The following is a 15,336-nucleotide window of genomic DNA, read 5'->3' as shown; positions in this document are numbered from 1 at the left end:
TATTAAACAACAACAACAAAACAAAAACCACCACCACCAACAAAAGCTTCCCAGATAGTTCCTGTGCAGGTGACTTAAGAACAACACTTTGAAAAAATTAGACAGGTTGAAAGGAGGTTGATTAGTTATAATGATAGCCAAGGTGTGAGACTAAAGGGTCTTTATTTGAATGCAAAAGTTATTTTGAAGGAAGAATTAATAGTACTCAGGCCAATTAGGTCTATAGTTGGAGACGGGTTCAAAGATAATTGCTGGCTTTAAAACCTGGGTGATCAGTGGCAGAGGCAATGGAAACATGAGACACAATAGATTTATTGGGTCTTAATTTGAATTTAATTTTGCAAGTGACTCTTGAAGTGTAAAGATGGCAGCCACAAGAAAATGTCTACCAGGTAGCAGGCAACATAGGACTTGGGTTGTGGAGTAAGGTCACAGCTGGAGAGGTGGTTTCGGATGTAAATGCAGACAGATAATACTTTCAATTACTGAAAAAAAAAGTAAGAAAAGGGAAAAGAGGACCCAGCAAAGAGGAAAGATAGAAAAGAAATGTAACGTAGGAGAGAGAGAGAGAGAGAGAGAGAGAGAGAGAAACCATGGTTTTGATTGCTGTAGAATGATCAAGAATTATGAAGGCTGTGAAAAAGCCAAATTGGGTAATAAAGAGATTCTTGGAAAGGGTGAAAAGGGCCATCACAGGAAAGCAGTGTGGCCAGAATTCATACACCAGAATTCATACACCTTAAAAAATGATTGGGGAGCAAGAAAGTGGAGGCAGTAAGTATAGACTACGATTTCAAAATGTTTTTGATGAAAGGGATCTCTGGCTATGTTTCAGAGTTCCATAACCTCACCGTCTATTCAGTTATTGAAGCCAGAAATCTAAAATTATCCTTGACACTTCCTTCTTCTTTACCAATGGTCTCTCAAATTTATCCCACCACCAACTCTCTGATATGACTTCCTGAACATGTTTCCTTCTGGCCACTTTTCTGCTATCCCACTGCTGTCTGGCCCAAACTACCATTGTCTGGATTACTACAATAGCTTTTCAACGGGCTTCTCTGTACCCACTCTGCTCGTCTCCATTTTGATCACCACATTGCAGCAGAGATACTTTTGCAGATCAGAAATATCTTGTCAGCCCCCTGATCAATACCCTGGATGACTTTCCATTGCTGTTAGAATAATAAGCAAACTCAACATGACCTGTAAAGTCCTACCCTGTTTCCCCCCCAAAAAAGACCTAGCTGGACAATCATCTTTAGTGCGTCTTTTGGAGCTAAAATTAATATAAGACCCAGTATTTTATATTATATTGTACTATATTATATTATATTATATTATATTATATTATATTATATTATACCCAGTCTTATATGTTAGTAAAATAAGACCAGGTCTTATATTAATTTTTGCTCCAAAAGATGCATTAGAGCTGGTTGTCCAGCTAGGTCTTGTTTTCGGGGAAACATGGTACCTAACCAGGCTCTTTGCTGTCTCTTCAGCCTGTCTTTAACCACATGCTGTTTGATCCCCACCCTCCAGGCACTAAACCTAACCCTCTGTCAGAGGCACTGTCCTTATCTATTCTCTATAACAGGCTTTTACAAAAAATCTCATTTATTAATTTTTTATTGATTGCTTTTCATTAGAATGTAAGGTCCATAAGGGCAGGGAATTAATTATCTCTCTCTGTATACACATTTACACACTTACACACACACACACACACAAACACACACACACACAGGCGCTTGATAAATGTTGCATAAGTGAATGTTCTCTGCTTTGGCCTTTGCACAAGCTTTTTCTCTGCCTAGAAAGCTTCTTCTCTAATCTTTGCTGCTTTCACACTTGCTTATTTTTCTTCTTCGTTTTTATGCTTCTTCATTTAGCATCTCAGTCATTTCTTCCTCAGAGAAACTTTCCCTGACATCCTTGACTACATTAATGTCTCCAATTAAATAATCTCAGCATTTATTACATTTGTAATTTTATATTTATTTGTGTGATTATTTGAATAATGTCTTTCTTTCCCAAGACTGTCACCTCATGGTTGGTGGGGAGGAGCTCATTTCTGCTTTGGCTCAACATTGTAACCCCAGGACCATCAGGTGCCTAGTCCGTAGTGGAAGCCCAATAAATATTTGTTGAATAAATGAATGAATAATTGAATGAATGCAGACATGAAATGAAGACTGCTCAATTAAAGGATAGCATGATGGAGAATAGATTTTTATAAATATAATGTGGACATGTGAGCACATTCACAGGTTTAGGGGAAGAACCTTCTTCTAGTAAACGTACTAAACACCATCTGAAATCAAATTTACACACAAGTCAACTTTTCATATAGGCGTATAAATCAGAGTATATCCCCTGTTTTCTTTATACCAGTTTTTTTTTTTTTCCCCAGTGCCAGTTCGGCAGACACTAAATCTGCTTGTCAAAGGGGAAATAGGCCTAGAAGATTGAGAAGCAGGTTGTAATAGACATTCTCTAACCAGTTTTCTCTGTACCAGGGCTGTGGTTATCTTTTACACACCCAAAAAGATATTCTCAAATTTGGTAACCTGTTAGCTAAGCCTTCCTCTTCCTTTAGATAGGAATTTTAATTTCTCTCTTTCTCTCAACTTTTCTTTTGATTCATTTCAACAGAGAATCGTGTCCTGTGCTCTTCTATTTTTATGTTTTTAAAGCAAATAGTTACCTTGAGTTGTCTACACAGAGAGCCCCATGTGGCTGTTCCCCAGCAGCACACAGGATCAAAAAAAACACTAGGAATCTAAGTTAAACCAGCCATTGATCATTCCCACAGAGGAAGGACCTGGATCCATCCTGTTACAATTTTGTATGTAAAGTTAGGTATTGTTTTCTCCTGGATGTCAGGTTGTTATTTATTCCCCCTTAATTTCTTCATTTGGAATATGAAAAAAAAACATCTAGGAAATGAAAAAAAAAATCCAAAGAACATCAGTGGTTCCAGATTTACTATAGAAATACAATCTCTCTGAGGAAATAAATTATACTTCAGTTTGTTGGGCCTATAAATTCTTTATATGGTCAGAAATTTTCAGATACTTATACAAAACGAAACTCAACATTCAAGAATTATCTCACGGGTAAGGTTTACCAACTGCTTCTTTCTCCTTCTCATTAAGTACCTTATACAGAACTATAAGAACAGTCCTCTACATCTATGCAAAGCAAGAAAGCTTCTAGATTTGCATTTAAATTGCTGCTTATTTTTTCAACTTTCTAAGAGTTTCGCTTTGAAAGATATTTTACCTTTGTAGATAGGAGTATATTATAGAGTCAGGTGCTTGACCTTTACCAGCTTTTCAGTGGAAATTTTAATAATAATGAGAAAAAAATAGGCTTAAAATGTCTGACAAAATCAAAGTCATTATTTATAAAGTCCTGAACTATGTACAAAGTAGAGTGGAATGCCCAAACACTTGTAGTGTAGTAAGGGCTTTATTTTGGCCAAGTTCCAAATTGAATCTTCTTTTGATAGAAACCTACATGGAATGGTTTTGTAAATCATTTCCAATCAAAGAAAGTCTGTGAATTACATTTCCATGAAAGAACAAGCAACATCAGAACTTAGAAACCTTTCTTTCCTTCCTGCTCTGTAAAAGCCTTATCTACACCATAGAGCACAAAGGGGGTTCACTGAAATTAAGATACGTGTGGCTTCTAGGACCCTACATCTCTAGTCAAGCAGCCTGGTAAATAACAATAAGAAATTTACCTGACTTCTCTAATATGGCTTTACCTCAGGGAACAGGGTGAAGAGGAGAATATACATTAACCGACAAATTATTTTAAAAAGAATTGTGTATGTCTAATACAGTTTGATTCACTTACGAATTATAAAAATATAGTGTCTGATCTCAAGGAATTTGCAACCTAATTATCTGTGCTAAAAATTATACTTTAAAATTTAGTTACGTATTTTACTACTTGCCTAACTATTCTTTTTCACTTACTGAATGAATTTATTGAAAACTGAAAATAAGCTCATGTGTCCAGAATATTCTGGAGTCTTAATTTCACACTCAGGAAAACACCAAGATGACAAGTAACCTGCATGTGGGATTCATCTGACATTTTCCCTATTTAGTACAAATGCTAGCAAATGTAAACCAAAGCCCTCCTGTCTAGTAATATAAGCATCTTTTCTTTCTTTCCTAAGAAGTTGGCAGGCTTGACATTTTGACAGCTGATTTATTCCCTCCCCTCCTCCTGAGCTGAAATTCTTACCCAGGTTCATCTGTCACCCTAGCTTTGATGAGGAGGGGGCTTAGAAGTTTGCTGTTGAAGGCTGTCAGACTCGAAGTTAGCTTCGAATGCAAGGCTCCACCGTGCTCTTTAGAAAGATAGGGTAGCTGCTGTGGGCAGACAGTGAAAGGAAGGGATGGGGAAACTGTCCCATAAAAGCATTTAATATGGGCCTCAGAATACAAAGAGAAGAGGTGAGAGGACAATTGAATGGAAAGTTAGTAAGCACATGGCAGGTCCAGGTCTTTGTTATAACATAGTGCAATGTAGCACTTTATTTCTGAACTGCATGATTTATTTGCCCACTTGGTCATTTACCCTCCTTAGGTCAAACTGGACACTAACAAATCTAGTATATACATCGTTGATCCAGTAGTTATTGAGCATTAACTAATGCCAAGAACTCTGCTAGACACTGAACATATTGCAATGACTATGACCTAGTCCTTAACCTTCCAGGGACTTTCAATCTAACTGGGGAAAAGGGGAGCAGGTTAGTGAACCAAAGATCATATATAGCACCATGTGCTAAAGGCCATGGTAGAAACTATTCCTGGAGATTAAAAAAAAGCCAAACCTTGAAAATCTGTGACATTTTTAGACAATGAAATACCCACACTTTTCAAGAGAGGTACTACAGTGAAAGAAGAATTAGGAAAGATCACCAAGAGCAAAGATGTGTCATCAGTGGCCAAGGCTAAGATCATCCACATGCTTGTATTCACAATTACTACGTACGGATGCAAAACTTGGACAGCGAATAAGGCTGAAAAGAAAAAAAAAATTGATTCATTTGAATTACGGTGTTGGAGGAGAGCTCTACAGATACTCTGGACTGCCAGAAAGACAAAAATGTGGGTCCTAGAGCAAATTATGCCTGAAACACTGTTGGAGGCAAAAATGACAAAACTGAAGCTGTCCTACTTCTTTTTCAAAGAAGGCTGGGTTCTTTGGAAAAGACAATAATGCTGGGGAAAACAGAAGACAGCAGGAAAAGAAGACCTAATATGAGAAGGAGTGACTCCATAAAGGAGCCACAGGCAGGAGTCCACAGGAGCTGAGCAGGGCTGTTGAGGACAGGACATCGTGGACGTCACTCATTTCATAGGGTTGCCAGGAGTTGGCACATAACACACACACACACACACACACACACACACACACACACACACACACACTGCTATTGGGACTAGTTGCATTTATAAGGGGTGGATTTGAGAAGTGATAGAATATTAAAGGAAACACACACAAAAATACAATCATTAATAACATAAACCAATCTTCAAGAATTTGAAAGTTGAGAAGTTGGTGTAGGATGAAATTCAGACCAATTAAAGTTTAACCTACGTAGTAGATTAGTATTTGTATGGAGCAGTTAAATGAAATGGAATGCCTTTGCATTAAGAAATTCATAATGTTAAATCTAGAATAACCGATGATGCTAGAATAACCGATTTCATGCCCATCCTGCACTGAAGTCATATTTTATAATGATGCATTCATCTGGTCAGTTTACCAGTCATTCAGTCAGTGCAGTCATAGACAGAGTGAAGACAGGAAATGTTGAAACTGGAGCCTGACAAGGTCGAGGAAAGGCACTTGGTTCAAGTTATTTTAATATGAATCCATAAAACTGGGTTCATTATCTCAGAAAAGCAGGCATTTTCTTGCTTTTTCCAGAATTGCCTCTTTCATTTTGGATCTAGTAAGAAATGAGCAAATGTCACATATTTCAGGAAGTTCTGTTTCTGGTGGTGGACAGATGCTCAGATACCTTGAACTGTAATACGATACCTTGATGCTTAAATCACTCTTAAATGATACCGAACTTAGAGACATCCAATACCAAGAAATAAGAACTAAAGGAGATACTTTAAACCAAATCGCTCAGTGTCATAATATATACAATGTTTAAAGTTTCATCCCGGATAACAATCGTTAAAGTGCTGATAGGTAATATGTATTATGCACTTAATTTGAGTCAAGCACGATGCTAACAGCTATGCACAGATTAGCTCATTTAATCCTCACAACCCCATGAGTGATGTACGATTACTATCTACATTTCTGCTGAGGAAAGAGAGGCTTAGCAAGCTTTAAACAACTGGCAATTGGCAGAACTGGTGTTCAAACGCGTTCTTCAGGGGTGTGAAGCTGGTTTCTGATGCCCATTATACTGCACATCGAGAGACTGAGGTTTTCTTAATGAGTAAATTAGCTTTCATTTAAGTTGTTTCACAGGAGTTTAAGTCAATTTTTTCTTTAGGGAAGGAATCCATAAGGTTTCCGCATTGTTCATAGAGGAAAGGAAAACCTTTTCTTCAGAACCTCCCTTTAAAAAATTCCTTAATCACTGGCAGTGTGTAGTCACTAAATACATTAAAGATGGTTAATCTGACATTCTATTTATCAGGAGTCTCTATGGCTGAAGGGAGAGTAAATTTCAATAGCTTACTAGTTCTTTGACCTTGATTAACTTTTCTATACCTTAGTTTTCTTATCTGTTCAATGGAAAGTATAATATCTACTGCTCAGGCATGCTGTGAAGATTAAATGACAATAACAGTGAGAACACAATTACTTTGCAAGCATCTCCTCTGTGCCAAGTACTCTAATGGAGCACTGACACACATGATCGTATTTAATCTTCAACCCAAAGAGGGAGGCATTACTATCCCTAATTACCAGTGAGGAAACTGAGGCTCGGTAAGATTTTAAGAACTTACCCATTGTCACATCGTTATGAAGTACAGAGGTGAGATTCAGACCAAGTCTCTCTGTTTCTAAAGCCTGTGCTTGTCTCAGACGCTATGTCCTTTTCACAAAACACTACCTCCCTAGACTACAGAACATTCTAGAAATGTTAGGCATTATTATTTGTACCAATTTGGACAATAAGATTATTTTGTTATACTTTAATTACTTGAAAACATGTGATTGATGAGTGGTAGAGAGGTCATTGTTAACCGGAACACGAGACTGACTATGCTGATTTTCAGAGCAATAAAAGAATGCAAATGAGTACGTTTATTGATTATTAATGGTTGATTCCTGTTGCCACATGGGCTACTGGAGCTTATGTGCTCAGAAAGGTGTACTGACCCCAACTGTAGCCTCCAATCTGGTTTTGCTATTCCTTCTCGCATCACCAGGGGAGAGCAGAAAAAAATATAAGACGTGTTTATATCCAAAGTCATTTGTATAGATCTGTGAAGATACCTTTTTTAAAAAAGAAGTCATCTTTTGGATAAGATCAAACTCAGGCAAAATGAATTTTTATTTGCTTTAACATAGATTGGAATCAGTGACATGATTCCCCCCCACCCCCCACCATGTAGACAGGAGAATACAAACGATCTTGATAAATCTCCTTGAATTTCTTTAAGGTATTCAGTATCTTTCTGTTTGGAAAAAGTAACAGGGTGTTATGGCATAGAGCTTTGACCCTGAGGTTGAAAACCTTATGCTTGGCGTCTCATGCTACCAATAGATTTCGATGTGGAAAAAACATTCAGTGCCTACCTTCATCAGTTTATTTATTCACTTAACAACTGATATATCAAGGAACAAAACAAAATCCCTGCTCTCATAGAATTTACTTTCTGGCGGGACAGAGACAGGTGATAAAAAGTCAACAAATAATATGTTGAAGGGATAATTTGGTATGGTATAGAGAAAAAGGCAGCAGGTACTAGAAATAGGATGTGTGCAAGAGGGGGTAATTTGAAATAGGGTTTTCAGGGAACTCTTCTCTGATGAAGTGACATTTGGCAGAGACCTGGAAAAAGTGCGAAACGGAATCATGTGACTATGTAGGGGGAGAATTTTCCAGGTAGCAGTCACGATAAAGTCAAAAGCCTTGAGGTTTGAGGGTTCGTGGCAGGTTTGAGGCCAGTGTGGCTGAAGTGGAGTGCGAACGTGAGAGAGGTAGCTAACGGGCCAGGGAGAAACCCACGCTGATCACGCGTGGCCTGTGGTCTGCCTTTTATCTGCAGTCAGATAGGAAGATGTTGGAGGCTTTTGAGCAGGAGATACTATGATTTAACTTCAATTTTGAAATGACCAACTGGTGTTGGATTTAGACTAAAATGTGTGTATGGGAACAGGGGGAGGCAGAAGCAAGATGTCAATGGTGAAAATATAGGCAATAATCTGAGAGTGGGTGGTAACTTGGCCAGAGTGGTAGCCATGGGAATAATAAGTAATTGAATTCTAGCTACAGTTTGAAGGTAAAGGCAATGTGATTTTCTGTTATGTGTGAAGGGAAGATTCAAAGAGGATTTCAAAATTTTTTCTTCTGGCAAGTGAAAGAATCGAGTTTTCATTTACACACATGGGAGAAAATATGGGAGAAGGACATTTTCTGTGGAAATTCAGAAATATGATTTTGAACATGCTAAGTGTGTGATGCCTATAAGACATTGTCGTGGAAATATTACGTAGATAGTTGAACATGTTAAATATAGAGGTTAGGGGAAAAGTCCAAGTTAGGGATTAGACTTTCTGAGCTGTTTGTGTATGAATGGTTTCTAAAGTCTTGAGACTAGATTAGACTCATTTAGGGAGGAAGTATAGATAGAGAAGAGATTTATAATTAGGCCACGGAACACTCCAACATTTAAATATTTAAGAGATAATGAGGAGCCAGCAAAGGACATTGAAATATTCTCTACCTGTAAAGAGAATTACACACACACACACACACACACACACACACACACACACACACAATCTCCTTTTCTAGTAAACCTGAGTTAAGATGTAGGAGTCAGCATCTGAGAAAGATGATAGGATGATGCTGAGTTTTTCCAAGGAGGAAGGGGCTTTTATAAGGAATGGCACTTCTTCTCTGTCTTTTGTGGACCAACAAATGACTTTGGAATTTGGGGTGAAGACAGAGTGGATGATATGAAGTAAAATAATGGGAAAGATGGCAACATAGTTGGAATAGGAGATATAAACTTTTATGATATTAGTCTTCTTGTGACCATTAATAAAATTCCTGCTCTGAAAAAATTGAATTACCTTACAGATAAATAAAAAGAATAAAATGGTGTACTTTTCCCTGTTTTTTCATATGCAGGTATATCTTAAAATTAGGATTATATTGTATATACATTGTTGTAGTCTGCTTTTTATTTGATATAATAGCAGGAATATTTGTGGACGATTCTTTTTTCATCACATTTTGATAAGAGCAGAGAGATGATCAAAGAGATTATGTTAATCTGAGAAATGTCTGGTCCAATATCTATCAATAACGTAGAATGATGACTGTGTGTGTATGTGAGAGAAACAGAGAACGAGGACAACTCTGGGCTTGGTGACTTGTGTCTTAGTGACTGAACAATGACTGTTACCCATGGGAACTAAGAACACAAGACTGACTAGAGCTTTGCTATTTTTTGTATTAGGGTGGATTCCAGTGTTGCTGTCTGTATAGCTGAAGAATTATTGGTTTTTCATGACTAGGTGTAGTAGCAACTAAAGGGAAATATATCTGGAAATGCTTTGATTGATATCTATCAATGTAAATAGGTAATGAAATTAATTTGATATACCAAATAGATTTTTTGACTAAATTACTTGGTTTTCCCAACAGCTTACAAAGAAAAAGAAATTTACCATATCTCCCCTACATTTTTCGTGTTATAGGGGTTCAGTCTAGATACATACACCATCGAGGTTTAATATAGGAATTTTTTCCATAAATCTGTGAAAATTGTGAAAAGTCATTTTACTTTATCAGTAAGGTGTTGTGAGCATGACCACAGCAAAATTTTTTCTCCTGTTGACAATTTTCATGGTACAAATTGCCTCTATAATAAATGCTTGATGTGAGTAGATTCAGAAGATATTGGTAAGACCAGAGCCAGTAAAAGTCCTTTTCAAATAAGTGAAAATTATGAAAACAATAGAAATAATATTCAGTTGTAAACTTCTGACAGCCGTAAATAAAATGGTGTGTATTTTTCCGTTTGTGTATTGCAAACTCTCTGTATATGGGTTCTTGATGGTGAGCAAAATTGGCTAGAGATTGGGATTTTACAAGGTCAAGGGCACACATCCCACTGGCCACAGAGAAGCAAAAACTATGTCATAGCCATCAATTGCATCAGAAATTCTATACAGTTATTTCATGGACATGTGCTCTTGGTTACATAAAGACTAGCCAAGAGAATTTCAGTAATTTTCATCATACTATTAGAAAAAATAGACACACAACTTTAAGCATAGATGCCACACACTACTGAACAACGATTTCAACTTTATATATGACTGGCAGTATATACACAGAAGCTCACAAATGTACAAACTCAACTGCATCAGACAAGAGAAAAAGACCACTTAGCTTTAATTCTAGCATTTAGCTGAAAACAAACATACTATAATTATCTTTCACTTTTATTTCTAATTAGTACTGCATTAATATAGGAATTTTAGAATATTACGTTCTTTTATAAATATACAATTATTCTATGTATCTTTGCCATTCATTATAACTAAGTCAGTGCATCAGAACATAAGAGTTTTTGAAAATCTAAAGCAACATCTTTACATCTCAGAGTTTATGAAGTCCATCAGGAACATAACACAGCAGCACTGAGAAATTCACTCACTGTGTGTCTGTCACTTCACAGTGAGGGTCATATGCAATGACAAAGACTGAAATTTGCACCATCGATCAAGTTGGGAAAACATTAGTTTCTGATCATTGCACTTTTGCTTTAAAAATCTCAGCCTATGATTTCCTGACATTTCCTTTTCTGATTGAGCTATACCGATCCCATAATAAAGTACAAAGCAGTATAAGTTCCTCTGCAAATCCACTCATTATCCACTGGACTTTGGAACCCAACTGACCCTCTCATCTTTCAAGGAGAATTTTGCTTTTATGCTGTTCATTAAAAAAAAGAATAAAAGAAAAAGGTAAACCGTCAAGTTTCTAACCTCTAACGAATCACCATTTTCATCTGCAGCCCCAGCAGTTGTTTAAAAGCAAGAGCAGGAACAGAGGGATAGCCCCCTTTTCAGTCTAAAACTCTTGCTCTGCTTTAGTAAATAAAACCATTAACACAAAGAGTGTGGATCAACATTTCAATATGCAAAATGGATGAAGAGACCCAATTTTGTTTTATAGTACGTTAAGTCTGAAGTAATTCTTTATTAGGGAAATCCTTTGTAATCTTTCAATTTCCCCTTTTTAAAAATTAGACTCAGGCTATCACTGTACATTGACCATGGGAATAAAATATTTATCTAACAGGTTTCAAGTCTTCAGGACCGCTTCCTCTTTATTTTTCTTGCACCTTTTTGCCTTCCACCCACCAAAGTCTTCACTGAACCCTACTAACAGTCCAGCTGGCACCATAGATAAGAAGCAAACTGTTTTCTTCATGACCTCTAAGCATTCTACTCCACAGAAAAGCAACGTGGAATGCACACTCAGCAGGCTACGAGCCTGGAGCCAGTCTGTCCTCGAGGCATTTTTGCCATAAAACATAACACTACCCGCTGTGTTTTGCTCTAAGCAGATCTGTCTCCCACTCCCCTCTCTCTCCTTCCTGCTTCTCACTCCGCACCTGGCTGCAATTCACGACCGACTGGGCACATAGCAAACAAAAAGCACGGAACAGCAACAGATCCCTTTGTTTTACATGCAAATCTTACCTCCAGTAGTTGTTACATCTTCCTCAAAAGCCAAGCTTAATTTCTTAACGACAGCGATCCAGTGCAGTCCTCCAAAGAGCCACCGGTAATCATCCTTACCTCTCGTGCCTAAAGGCTTTCTGGACCATTAATGTCACAACCGTTGCTAACTCATAGCATTAATACTCCCTGCTCAAAATGTCTGAAAGAGTTTGGAAGGACAATAGGAGTGACAGGCACGCTAGACAGCCATGCTTGAAATTAGTTGTCTGAAGCTCCGTTCAAGCTGCTTCATACTGTTTTTAAAGCGTGCAGGAGGTAGGATTATTAGCCTATGATAAGCATGCTGTTTCTGTTTTTATTAAATACTGTAATAGGCTGTCTGTTAGCAATGCTGTGATAGGTCCAGCATCACTTCCCCACTGCTTTCGAATTCTCATATTAAAAAGGGAGCAAGGGTTCAGACGTCCTTAGGAAACCCAGACCTACACAACCCTGCCTACTGGATCAGATTTCCAAATCCTCTTTAACTACAGGAGAAAGAATTCCTTTTGCAAAGAGGTGTTTTTACAGGGAGAGTGAAGTTGGGAGTAAACACTCTAGGATTCCCCAAACAATTCTCTCACTCCCAGCAAGGGACTCCTGCTCTTCCCAATTACAGAACTAAGCGTTCTCTAGAGTTAGGTAAGGGAATCACTCCCAATAAGAAACGTTCTCGCCATGACTGAGGTAAGATTCAGGGTATACTTTTTATATAAAATCTCAAATTAGGTATCAAATAGACAGATCACATCAATGAGCACATTCATTATTTCATGCTGATTGACAAAGCTTTGTGTTTCAGTTAGAAGCAATCTTATGCTGTGCACTGTCTAAATAGAGAGAATGAATGATGGGTGGATGGAATGAGGATGTGTACACTACCTTGATCCCATTTGGACAGTCATGATCATGGAAGGTGGAAGAAGGATTTCTTACCATTGGTCAGGGAGACAAAGGTATTTCTTGCTTGACTAGAAATGCTACTCTGAAAAGTTCTAAGTACTTTTCCAAATAGGGAAGCAGGAAAAAGTTCTTGGTAGCTCCCAATAACAGAGAATATGTTACGCTCCAACTACACAGACTTAGTTTTTCTTTTCTTCTGCTGGTTTTTCTCTCCTTCTACGACCCCAGGAGCAGTAGTTTGTAATAGTTACCGTGGAAACGAAGTAGTCTTCTTTAGGGGACGGACTTAGGGAGAATAGCAAATGGAATAAGAACAGAAATAAAAATGTACTATACTGGCCTATAGAATTGGAAATGAGGTGTGATAAACAAACAGAAACTACTGCAAAACAAAATCTGAAGGGGAATGATTATAAATAACCACTATTTAATTACTGGTAGTTTTGGTATCTAGAAATACTATTATGATCAGAGCATCCATTATTTTATTATATATGCAAGAACTGAATACCTGGATTGCTCAGGTGCCTAATAAAAGAAAGATACTCTTTTTTTCCCTTTTCTCTGCTTTTTTTTTAAACACTTGGTTTGGGTTTAAGTATGCCCTGATTGTATGTGAATTTTAGTTGTTACTCGACCGATCACAACTTCTTCTCAAAAATAAAGTGTTATTTTATAGAAAAATCTCTTTGTATCATAAACCATGACCATATTTTACTGTGATTGAGTGTCTGTATAATGGTTTCCCTGGGGCAAAATAAAAATCAGAAAAGACTGTAATTTGAATTTCAAAAAATAATTCTGTTCCCATTATGTTGGTAGGACAAAGAAACTTTTTCAAAATTTCAATTCTTAAAGTAGAAAAAAAATTTTTTGTGTGTGTTGTGTCCAAAACCTTTCACTAGCCTCATGATCATGCACGAGAAACTGTTTTTCACTTGAGTAATTAAAGTTTCACTGTTGTAAGGAGTCTAGGGAATACAAAATTATTGTCTTTCATACCTTAGTTTCACAGTTTATATTGGACTAACTGACAACACCGAAGTGAGAGCACAAAATTCTAAAATGAAATGGTTGAGAGGTAATTCTTCAGAATTTTATGAAAATCCTGTTTTGTTTTGTTGTTGTTTTTTTAATAGGCAAACATATCATCCAAAAATTTTCAAAGGAAGAAATTATTTCTGGGCAAAAGAACTTATTCTCTTTAAAAAAAAATGATGGGAGAATAATAATATAAATTATATATCCAAAAGATTTATTTCAAATGTAAGGAAATGTTTAAATGACAACCTAAATACCATTAACAGCACCATATGTGATTTGGGGAGGGAGGGAAAAAGAGAGAGAAGAAAAAACTGAAAAAACCCAAAACTCCCCAGTTGGGTACTTCCCTTGGATACTCTGTGTGATTAATTCAGGAAACAGATGCTAATAATACAAGAGATAGGATAAGGTTTTGTTCCTGGGATGAAGTAAGAGGGACAGAGGCAAGGACTGTCAGTGATGCTTTAGGGAGGCTTTGTCCCTGGACAAGGAAAGGTCCTTTGAGTGCTGAGTATGAGGGAGGTTACTGGAAAGGGCAGTCAGATGGGAGTAGGGGTGGGGTGGACAATGATTTGTGAAGTAGTGCGGCAGGGGGGCGGGGGGGTGGTCAGGAAATGAAGCTGAAGGGAGGGAAAGAAGAGGAAAAGAGATCTATAAGGGAGGAAGGAAAGAATGTCTTGAGGTGCCAGAAGAAAGCACAGGCTTTGAAATAAGGAAGCCTGATTTTGAAACTTGTTTTCATTAGCCTATTTAAGCCTCTCATGTAAAATAGGATGATAATTATGTATGTTGTAAGATTGCGGTGATAATGAGACAAGGTACGTGATAAGGTAGGAGCAAAGCTCTTTGCAGACAGAAATACTGAAATAAATGCTAGTTATTAGGAGCAGGAAGAAAGAGGGTGAGGAATGGTTAAACAGGAGGTAAGGGGTACAATAAAAAAGAAGAGGAGACAAGAAAGAGTAGGAAGAAAAGGAGGCCTGACCAGGAAAAAGAGGGAGAAGGAGGAGAGAAGAATTTCTCCTGTTCATCATATAGAATTTCTTGGTTGTGTGCTGCTTTCTGGATCACCTGCCAAAAACTGTTGCTTCAGTTCTCTCCTTATAATACAGTTGCAGAAAATAAAGTGTCTTTATAGCTCACATCTTCCTCAACAAGAAAGGAAACCTATGCTGAATTTGTTAAAAACATGTTCTGCTATTTCAAAAAGAGCTGATCTGAGAATTGAATTTAGTAATTGTTAGCATCGCTTTTCTGGATGGTTCCTTGGAGAGTGAAGTTTGGGGCAGCCAAAGCCAGGAACTGTAGTAATATTTCAGACCTATATTACCAGACACATTCAACAAGAATACTCTGTGAATCTGTAACTTGATAACATTTTCAACGGCATCCTCTCTGAATGCACATTACAAA

General features: G+C 37.4%; 1 protein-coding gene across 4 annotated transcripts in view; it reads right to left on the bottom strand.

The window, feature by feature from the left end:
- The window catches only part of KCNMB2 (potassium calcium-activated channel subfamily M regulatory beta subunit 2), a 225,924-nt gene extending 213,437 nt beyond the window's left edge, over nucleotides 1–12,487 (bottom strand). For 2 of the 4 annotated variants that reach the window (XM_074328155.2, XM_074328157.2), the window contains exon 1: nucleotides 11,956–12,487. The gene's annotated coding sequence lies outside the window, so the exon portion shown is untranslated. The remainder of the gene's footprint in view (nucleotides 1–11,955) is intronic. The other 2 variants (XM_074328166.2, XM_019752204.3) reach the window with 2 other exon arrangements.
- Between the last annotated feature and the right edge of the window lie 2,849 nt (nucleotides 12,488–15,336).

Source organism: Rhinolophus sinicus, chromosome 17 (genome assembly GCF_057876585.1).
Source record: "Rhinolophus sinicus isolate RSI-liver-muscle chromosome 17, RSI-T2T, whole genome shotgun sequence".
NCBI classification, from domain to species: Eukaryota; Metazoa; Chordata; class Mammalia; order Chiroptera; family Rhinolophidae; genus Rhinolophus; species Rhinolophus sinicus.
The sequence above is the reverse complement of the archived record's forward strand: the minus strand, read 5'-3'. Positions and strand labels throughout refer to the sequence as shown.